This window comes from Bos mutus, chromosome 10 (assembly GCF_027580195.1).
Source record: "Bos mutus isolate GX-2022 chromosome 10, NWIPB_WYAK_1.1, whole genome shotgun sequence".
Taxonomy (NCBI): Eukaryota; Metazoa; Chordata; class Mammalia; order Artiodactyla; family Bovidae; genus Bos; species Bos mutus.
In genome coordinates, this window is record NC_091626.1 from 42,850,456 (window position 1) to 42,861,023 (window position 10,568).

The window sequence follows — 10,568 nt, forward strand, 5'->3', positions numbered from 1 at the left end:
GATGGGCTACAGTCCATAGGGTCGTAAAGAGTCAGACACTTAGCAGGCACGCAAGAATGCTTGGATTGGGTTAGCTGCTATAACAGAGAGTTCTCTCTAATGTAACAGTCCTAAAAAGTAGCCCAGAGGTTGCATGTTGTTGTTCAGTCACTAAGTTGCAACCCCATGAACTGTAACATGTGAGGCTATTGTGTCCTTCACTATCTCCCTGAGTTTGCTCAAACTCATGTCCACTGAGTCAGTGATGTCATCCAACCATCTCATCCTCTCTCGCCCCATTTTCCCCTTGCCCTCAATCTTTCCCAGCATCAGGGTCTTTTCCACTGAGTCAGCAATTTGCATCAGGAGGCCAAAGTATTGGAGCTTCAGCTTCAGCCCTTTCAATGAATATTCAGGGTTAATTTCCTTTAGGAGTAACTGGTTTGATCTCCTTGCTGTCCAAGGGACTCTTAAGAGTCTTCTCCAGCACAACAGTTCAAAAGTGTCAGTTCTTCAGTGCTCAGCCTTCTTTATGGTCCAACTCTCACATTCATACATGACTACTGGAAAAACCATACCCTTGACTATATGGACCTTGGTCAGCAAAGTGATGTCTCTGTTTTTTAATACACTGTCTAGGTTTGTCATAGCTATTCTTCCAAGGAGCGAGCATCTTTTAATTTCGTGGCTGCAGTCAAAGTCCACATTGATTTTGAAGCCCAAGAAAATAAAATCTGACACTTTTTCCATATTTTCCCCATCTGTTTACCAGATACCATGATCTTAGAGGTAGCCCGATAATCATCAGGGACACAAGTCCTTCTATTAGTATTTAGCTGCTTTTGACATCCTCCACATGAGGCTTTTATGACCACTGCTCCAGCCTCCAACATTCCCAGCCTCTACCCACTAAACACTAGTCACATCCCACTCCTCTGTTTTGGCAACCAAAAATGTCTCCAGACATCACTAAATGCCCTAGGGGACCAAACTGTCCCCATTAAGAACACGTGCTTTGGACCAAAGGCAATGTTTATGGATGGATTCAGCTGTGAACCATCAGTAGCCAATACCTCCAGAGGTTGAGGGGCCAGGTCCTCAGTCCTGAATGAGGATCTGGGACTGCACCATGGTTTTCACTGCAGTGATGACAAGATCACAAGTAAGGACAATCCTGGAGCTCCAGCCTCCCAGTTCAGTGCTCTGTCCTCACGAAGGTGATTTATAATTTACACACTTGAAAACAAGAATTGTTGGTGGGGTCCGATCTTGATGATGAGCCTAGGAGGAAGTCCGATGAAAGGGCTCAGACACTCTGAACTGTTGTTGTTGTTTAGTCACTGTGTCCACCTCTTTTCGACCCCATGGACTGTAGCCCACCAGGCCCCTCTGCCCATGGGATTTTCCAGGTAAGAATACCAGAATGTGTTGTCATTTCCTTCTCCAAGGGATTTTCCTGACCCAGGGATCGAACCCATGTCTCCTGCTTGGCAGACAGATTCTTCATCACTCAGCCATCTGGGAAGTCCATTGAAACTCATTAGCCAAGCAGAAATACAAAGAAGGCCCAAGGACTTGAATTTCTAGAAGTAGAAGCAAGAAGCGGAACGGGGAATAAAAGAAGACCTGCTGGAAGTGGGCCGCATTCCAGGACAGAGAAGCTCACCACTTCCTCTTGCCCTTCCTTTCTTGGAAATAGCACTCTCCTAGCCCATGAGCAGCCTACCTGTCAACTACTCTCAGACAAAGCCATGTGGCCCCATCTCTCACTTCCCTCCTCCTTTCTTCACCCACCAGCCCATCAACCTTGTCTGATCTGCTTGTTTCTGCCTTCAGCTCCAGGGCCCGCTGCGTACCCTGTTTTCTGGAGGCTCTCACACATTCCTCCTGGGCAGCCATGGGATAAGAGACCTCATAATTGAGAAGAGGAGGAGGTGGACACGGAGCTTGTTCTTCCTTTGCCTAGAGAAGCAGCTGGTTTCCTCCACTAACTGGATATTGAATGGACTAGCCTGACATTCCTTCTCCCCCCAAAATAAATCCCCATGGTGAAATCAAAATGACCACAGCAGGATTTTTTTTTAATTCTGAGCAGAAAAACATGAGAATAAAACTGAAAAAGGGACTCACAAGTTAGTGTGAAACATTCCCCAAGAGCCACCTGTTGGCTCTTTTCCAGAATGACGGAGGGGTATTCGGAACTGCATTTTAATGAGCAGTCCTGTCCAAGGATCCTGCTGCTTCCCGGGAGCTCTGAAGCCAAACTCTACATCTTAGACATGGGTCTGTTTCTTCAAAACCCACTGGAGACTGGTTCCTTCAAACCTCTGTTGCCAGGCCAAATCCAGAGTTCGCAGGCACGGGTGAAAATACTACTCAACAATTCCCAATAAACAAGAAGCTTCTGTTGAGCTTCTTTCCTCAGACATTTTGTCCTTGTTCAGACAGTTTCTTTTATAACTAAATTTTACTGAGCACTTAGTGTGACTCAGTTCAAAGCCTATGCCTTTGATACACGTTATGTTGTCTGTCCACATAAAGTAAAACCCTTATTCCCATTGCAATGGACTGAATGTTTGCATTTCCCCAAAATTCATATGTTAAAATCCTAACCACCAATGTGACAGTACTAGAAGGTGGGGACTTGGAGAGATGATTAGGTCATAAGGGTGAAGGCCTCATGAATGAGACTTGTGTCATAAAAGAGAACCCAGAGACCTCTCTCTCCCTCTTTCTGTTTTGTGAGGATGCGATGAAAAACAGCAGTCTGCAACCTAGAGGAGAATCGTTCCCAGTACCCAACCATGCTGGGGCCCTAATCTTGCACTTCCAGCCTCTAGAACTGTGAGAAACAAACTTCTGTTGCATATGAGCTACCTAGTTTATGGTACTTTGTCATAGCAGCCCAGATTGACTAAGATACCCATTTTACAGATGAGGAAACTAAGGCATAGAGTTCAAGGTCACTTACCAGAGCATGATGGAGGGGGGCCTTGAACCCAGTAAGGGTGACTCTGGAGTCCTGCTAACCATTGTGCAGTCCAGCCCACCTTGGCTCCTCTCCTCCTGACTGCACTTCTGTGGTATCAGAATGGAGACAGGTGGGAGATTGAAACTGGCCTTAAATTCCAGCAAGGGTCAGACACAAAAGCTAACCACCGAGATGCTTTCTTGCCAGTCAAAATTTGCCAAATACCAAGCAATTTTGTGCATCAGACTCAGAAAGGCAGCAAGCCCAGTGAGATAATCTACAAAATTTGCTTCTAAAAGGACTGGAGAGGGAACAGAAGCTTCTAAAAGGACTGGAGAGCATGAACAGATTCATGCTCTCCCTGAATCTCCCACAGACAGATCCAGCACCATGGGAATTTTCCCAATTTAAATGATTCTTTTTGAAACAGGAATGTAAAACTACCTTCAGTCTGCTCTTTTGCCAGGCCAAAATTACTTCCTTTCTATAAACACTCTAAAAATATTGACTCTCTGCCCCATAAAGTTAGTGTTTGCTTTAATTTATGGTATTCCAAGTTGAAAGAGTACTCAAGAAGGCAGAGGCAGAAAATCTGACTCTGACAAACCCTGGCAGTTTGGACCAAGCTACTCATTTCAGCTCGCTGGGTCATAACAGCCTCCTCCGCAAGCGGCAACCACGCCAGGCTCAAGGTGGAAGTTGGCATGACAAGGAGGTAAAGGGCACAGGCTTCACAGGCAGCCTCCGGTTAGGTTCCTGACTTCACCACTTACTAGAACGTGACATTTAACTTGGCCTTCAATATCCCGAGGTCTCAATTTTCTCATTTTTAAAATAGGGATAATTACAATACCAATCTCTGGGGTGGTGTTGTCATAATTAAATAAGATGTATATGTAAGGCTCAAAGCAGAACATGGAACAGAACACTCAAACCTTTACTGCTATTTTTCATAACCATCATTATTACTGCCACATGAACTTTCCTGAGTTACTGTAAGCATTAAATAAATTAAGGGAAAAATACAATTATAAAACACTATGGAAATGAAAGTTATTTTTCTATCTATTGGTTTGTACTCTCAAATTCTACCTGCTTTTCTTTGAAATTATTAAATACTTACATGCTAGTTTTCCAAGAAAAAAAAAATCAAACTTACTTTTGGGTTTTTTTGCTATAAATTCTAAAAATGTGCCTTGAATTCATCTTAAATGGAACTCTTTCTATCTTGCCTCTTTCAATACCAAATTTTCTGTTGTTAAGAAAACTAACATAAACTTTTATAATTTAATAATTCACAACAGTCTTCCTTATTAGTTAGAGTAACCCTAACTGTTGCAAGATGTAAACCCAGAAGTCTCAGTGCTAAAGCAGTGGTTATTTATGTGAGTTTATATCATGTATAAAATACAACAGTTGCTCCTGTTTATTGTGCAGATGTACATATGGACTCGAAGGGGTGTGGGAAGAGGGTCTCTGCTCTACGTAAGACTTTATCAAGAACTTGGGCTTTGGAACCTCTGCCATCTTCACACAGGGTTCCCAAGTCACCTCAGGCATCAAGATCTTGTTGGCCGAGAGAGAGGATAGGGAAAATAGACACGCTTTTTAACCACATCAGTTTGAAAGTGTCATGTACACTCATGTTGCATTGGACAAATGGCCCCACCCAGATACAAAGCGGTCAAGGACATGTAGCTGGACCATGGCTGAGCAGCCACTCCTAACAACTGCAGACAGCTAACCATCTCTGTCTTACCCTCCTAATAGTGGTCATAATCATATAAGATGTTTCATTTCTTGGCCCTCTGTCAAATGCTCTTACCACTCCAAGAAATAGTAAACTCTAGAGTTCAAGTCTCTTCGGAAGTAAAGTTGATAAACGACCTCAGACCTGAACAATTCAAGACCTGAAGTTAGAGCTCACTGTGCACCCCATTTTCTGCATGCACTAATCAAGGGAGAAAAGACCCTATATGAATTCACAGTCATCAAATACTTATCCACATGTCCACATCTTAATAGAATGTCTTATTTGAGAAAAGTAAAACATTTAGAATGGTGTCAGGTGTATGATACATGCTCACCAAGAAATAGTTATCTTTTTTTTTTCTTACTCACTGGTGAAAACATGAGGTGAAAGAGAGTGAAGAGTAGGAGCCAGTGGTAGCAATAGCCCCCGAGATCACAGAGTTTCACATGTAACCCTCCTGTAGAGTGAGTCTAACTCCTTCTAACCACTGTGGACAGAACATGTTCTGTCCCTTCCTCAGACCTGGTTGCTGAGAACTTTCTCCTCTCTCTCCTCTGTTTTACCCTGCTGTGGATCTCATGGTATGCAGCAAAATTCAGAATATTTTCATACCTTCTGTATTTTTCCATTGAGCTATCTAATAGATTCTGACCTTACTCCCTCTGCCTCTTAAGCTTTTCCAAGGGAAAACTGTATTAATTTCTTTTCCTTTATAGTTTAATACATGACTACATGGAATGGCCTTTAGAGTGCAAATCGTTATTTGTCTTATTGCCATGGTGTTTATCATTTTTTCATAAACACTCTGAATAACAAAGTCTGCTCCAAGGAAACAGAGTTTTTTCCCTTCCTTCTTAAAGCCTTCATCTTTTTATCCAGTATTTCCTTTATCTTCTTCAAGATGATTTCAGCTCTTAAAATTAAAGCCTTTAAGGAAAATATCAAAAAGGACAAATGAGCTCATATTTAGTGAAACTGAATTTGGCAAGAGCAAACACAACGGGAAGTTAATAAAACTACTTACCACTCTTTTTATTCTCACAAGTGGAAATGAAGTTCCAGGTGATTCATCTACTAAGACATCTTCCAGTAATAGTACCTACTTTATTAAGAGATTGAACCTACAGTATTTTAGTAGTTAATTAAAAGACTAGTTCCTAAGAGGTAATTTTATTGTAGGTCTGTGAGGGAAGGAATCCATTACAATTTTCCACTTCAATTTTTTACTTCTTCTGTTTAGACTTAGGCAGTCAGTTTGATGGGGCAGCAGAATTGACTTTTCTTAAGTTCAGGGCAATATTCACCTCTGTCATTGCTTTTACTTATTATTAGGCATTGCTAAGGTGCCAGGGACTTGCCCGATCACTTATTAATTCCTTTTTCTTTGTAGTTTTTGAAATAATAAGGAAACATCCATAGGATTGGTCTAGATGTTCATGGTAGGGATAGCATTCTTCACAAACTATCACAAGATATGGAAGGAAGATTGCAGTATCACCCCTGAAGGGATGGCTTCACATTTTGCACATGGAAATTACCATTGTAAGAACAACCAGGAAGTAACCAAAATGTTCATCTATATTAGGAAAAATTCCCTGGAATGTAAATCAGATTCACCAGTAACCCCAAGATGTTAAGTTCACCTTGAAAACTGTAAAGCAATTCAATACAAAACACCCACCAGTGCAGCAGGAATAGGCAGCATACTGTAAGAATTATATCAGTTCATTCAGATGTCAAGAACCACATATCATCATTCCAGAGAACTGCAAGAAATTTTCTTAAATTGGAAAAAGATACAGAATCCTTGTTACCACAGATACCGCAACAATCTGCAAATTGAGGGCTATGTCTGCCAGACGTGCATTCCCTGCAAGAATCATCTCTTTGACAATGGATCATCCTCTCCTAAGTAATTTGCTGAATCAGCGAAAGCCAGGCCAAAGGAATTCCAACCGGTGCACTTAAGTGTGTGGTTCCAGGACAGAACAACAGTGTCCATATGGCTCTCACTCCCCAAAGCAGGATCTGAGGTATGCGACTGTTTAGTAATATGCTAAGGTCCATGCGTGTACACTAAAACTAAAACATACTGTCTTTTATTTTTCTGTTATCAATCTCCAATTACTCCCGCAATTTCATTCTCTGATTCCTTGGGGTTGGTGGTGGAGTAGTAGGGTGCTGGAAAAAAGAGATGACAAATGGGATTTTTAATTTAAAAAATTCTGTGATCAACTCAATTTCTTTTGGCTCAATAGCTTTTCTAAGTGTGAACAGAATGGATTCTTCAGGCCTTAAGAGGATTTCCCTCACCCCGTCCCATCCACATCAAGATGATATCCTGGGATAAACTGAAATCGCCTCATGGGGCTGGATAAAAGATCCTCTACTATACCCATCACGCTCTACTCCGTGTCTTAGTCCCAGCATCTCTGGACCTGGGCTCTCTCTGCCCTCTTGTTGCCCTGCAGGGAGCCTTGGCTGTTTGGGCTTTGGACCTGTGCTCTCAGCATGGTGGAGAGTGGTCCTTCCTCATGGGGCCCTTCTCAGCTCTCCCTGGTGCCAAGGCTTCCCTGAGGTGGCTGCCACTCTTGCTCTGTCCCCACCCTGGGAAGGCTGCTTGCTTTCCTCACCTGCGAAGACCCTTTCCCTTTGCTCCGTCATCCAGCTGGTAAGGTTGCCAGCAAGCGCTTTCAGTTACTTTCCACATGTCTCATGGTGGGGCCGGGGGGACAAGGGCGCAGTGAGAGGACATCAGAACATCTGTGTCCCTTTGCGCCACCTACAAGCCATAGAGAGCAGAGGGCTTGTTCTCAGGCCTCCTTCTCCCTAAGTATGCCCTACTGCCATCCCATTCTACCGCACTTGCTGTGAGGATGCAGGAGGAACACTAAAATGCAGTGTCCTCTTAAATTTATCATTGGGCACAGGTAGTAACCTCTGCTTCAAGCTATTCCCCCAACCATCTGATGTTTCTCCTTTTTTCCAAAAAGTCTCCCCAGGATTAGGCTTCAGGCAGCAACTTCACCCTATTCTCCATCCTTTCATAACTCCTTCTTCCCTATGGAAGACTTTCCACTTTCTCTCCCTGTTTGGCAGGAGCATCCCTTACATGCTATCAGCTCTCTCCTCTATACTTTAAGGTAGTGAACCAATTTAGGGTCTTCATGTTTTAAGGGGGCATTTGGAATTTAGAAAACACTGCTCTCTGGATAAAGCCAAAGTTTAAAGATTTGTTGTGTTACTGTGGACTCAAATTTTCTCATATAGGGAGTCAAAGGTTGAATATGGACTTGTTTTCACCTCTTTGCATTCCTGATTTAAAAATCTGACTTTTCCCGAAGGCAATGGACACCTCTGGTTGAATAAAGGGAGACTGAAAACAAGGAAGTGTTGAGGGGAAAAGAACTTTAAAATAATTCAAATGGGACTTCCCTGGTGGTTCAGTGGTTAAGACTCTGCTTCCGCTACAAGGGGCATGGGTTAAATCCCTGTTGGAGAAACTAAGATCCTACATGCTACATGGCATGGCAAAAAAAAATGCAAAAATACTTCAAACTAATATCCTCCCTTCCTTTTCACACTTCCCATCCTCCCTTCCAATTCCATATTTCATTTCTTCCTCTTCCCTTTTGTGTGCAAAGACCTCAGCATCCAAGGAAGAGTCAATGAGGAGTGCAGTGCTTGCCTAGCCAGCAGCCTGGGAATCTAGACAGTGAGGAGGAGAGAGCAAGTACAGGTGAATGGAAGGTGTGGAGATTGGTTATTGCCAACAGATAACTCAATCGACTGAACAGATAAGCATACTGAGGGTAATATGAGCCATATTTCTTACTCTCTGGGAGGAATTTTTAAATATCCAAAGGAAGAAGGCTAAAATAAATCTTAAACACAAGATTGGAATTGGAGTATAGGTATGAAGTAATGCATTTTGATAGATAGAATGATAGTTTATCAGACAAAAATCTGATGATTTTTGATGTGTCAACTGGCTAAGCCTGACTACAGTGTAACTGTGTTCTGTGGTCAGGATTTCACAGGGCTGAATTCAAGGTGTGACTATCTCTGTGTCCACATCTGGAATGCAAGGTCCTCTTTCAGTTTCATCCAGGATCTTGGCAGGAAATTTCCTACTCTCTTTCCGGCTATTGGTCAGGGACCACTCTTAGCTCATGGAGGCTGCTCCCTAGGAGGGTCCTGATCATGTGGACTCCATGGGTAGTTCCCAACCTGCTTCCTCCAGCCATCAGGGGAAGGTCTTTGTTGCTTTAATCTTTTTTTAAAGGTACATATTTTTAGTTCAGACCCACACAGGACAATCTCCCTTTTGATTCTTTACCATATGAGCCACTAGGGAAGTCCTTGACTAACTCAGAGTCAATGAATCACAAGGGTGTTAGCCCATTCTATACACTTGTCTCTCCCACACTCAAGGGGAGGTCGTTGTACAAGAGTATGGTCATTAGGGGTCATCTTAGAATTCTGCCCTCCACACAGAATCAGTCACCTGCCAGGCCATAATTCTCACACTGGGTCAAGATGACTTATTGGAGAGAAAAATCCAAAGGAGTACCATTTTGTCATTGTTTTTCAATCATGATACACCACAGTATTCAAATACCTTGCACTTCTGATTAGTTCCTGAGTATCCCCTGATGCTTTTTACTTCTTCCTGGACATGTAAATCAAAAGAACTGACAACAATTGTTTTCTAAAAGTGGTTTTCTTCCTCACCGTCTCACTCAGAGTCCGTAAGTGAAGGCTGCATTAAAAATGACCTTGAGAAGAGATGATAAATGAGAGGAATGGGGTTCAAAAGAGGAGGAGAGAACAGCTGCTACAAATAACAAGAGAGGGAAAGCAATACATGCCTTTGAATGGCTTGGACTTCCCAGCCACGGGGTTTTTCTTGAGATAATCTTGCCTGTCTAGATGCTAGATATGAAATCTGAACATCTAACATTTTTAAAAGTTGTTCAATTTTTTAAATAACTTGAACCCTCAATAGGGTAGTAGAAAGACTTGCTGTGTCTTGGAATTAAACCAGTCAAGAAGGAGTCCAAGAATCAAAGTTTCCTGGCATTAGTCACTAACAATGAATGCTCCAACACCCAAGGAAATTGGGTTTTCCCCTGCAAAGGCCATGGCCTCTTCCTCACTTCCCTCTGCTGAGGGTTGTCTGTAGTGAGAGATCCTCCACACAAATATCCAGTCAGCAGTTTAGAACACAATGTAAAGAAATCTTAGGACAAAACACCAAATGTGATCAGTATTTCTAAAGTATAAAGAGCAGCCATAATTTGTCTTCTGAGCTGAGCCACATCCCCTTTCTTTGCCATCTTGGTAAATGCCAGTGTAAGATTCTTCCTGGATGGTTTCTCCAAGGATTATTCTTGAGCTTGGACTTGACCAAGCCACTGCAATCCTGAGCCATAATTATGTCATTTGTGTTGTTAAGGTAACACTAACTGCTGTAGAAGATAAACCCTAAGATCTTTGTTCCACACAGTCATTCAGGAACCAGACTAATAAAGGATCCACATTATCAACACATGGTTTCCAAGGTCACTCTGGCCTCTGACATACAGCTTGCAGAGGAGGAAAGCGTGAAGGCAGATTACCCAGGAAAGGTTCATAGGCCAGCATGGAAGTGATGTACATTATTACACACGGCATTCCATTGGCCAGAACTTGGTCACATGGTCTCACTTGAATGCAAGTGTGGTTGGGAAATGTAGTCCCTATTTGGGCAGCCACTTTCCAGAAAAAGTTCCCTATGGGAAAGGAACATGACAAATTTGTGGACAGCAACCCAGATCTGCCTCAATGAAGATAATAGTGTTGGTGATGGCAGCAGCTACTGTT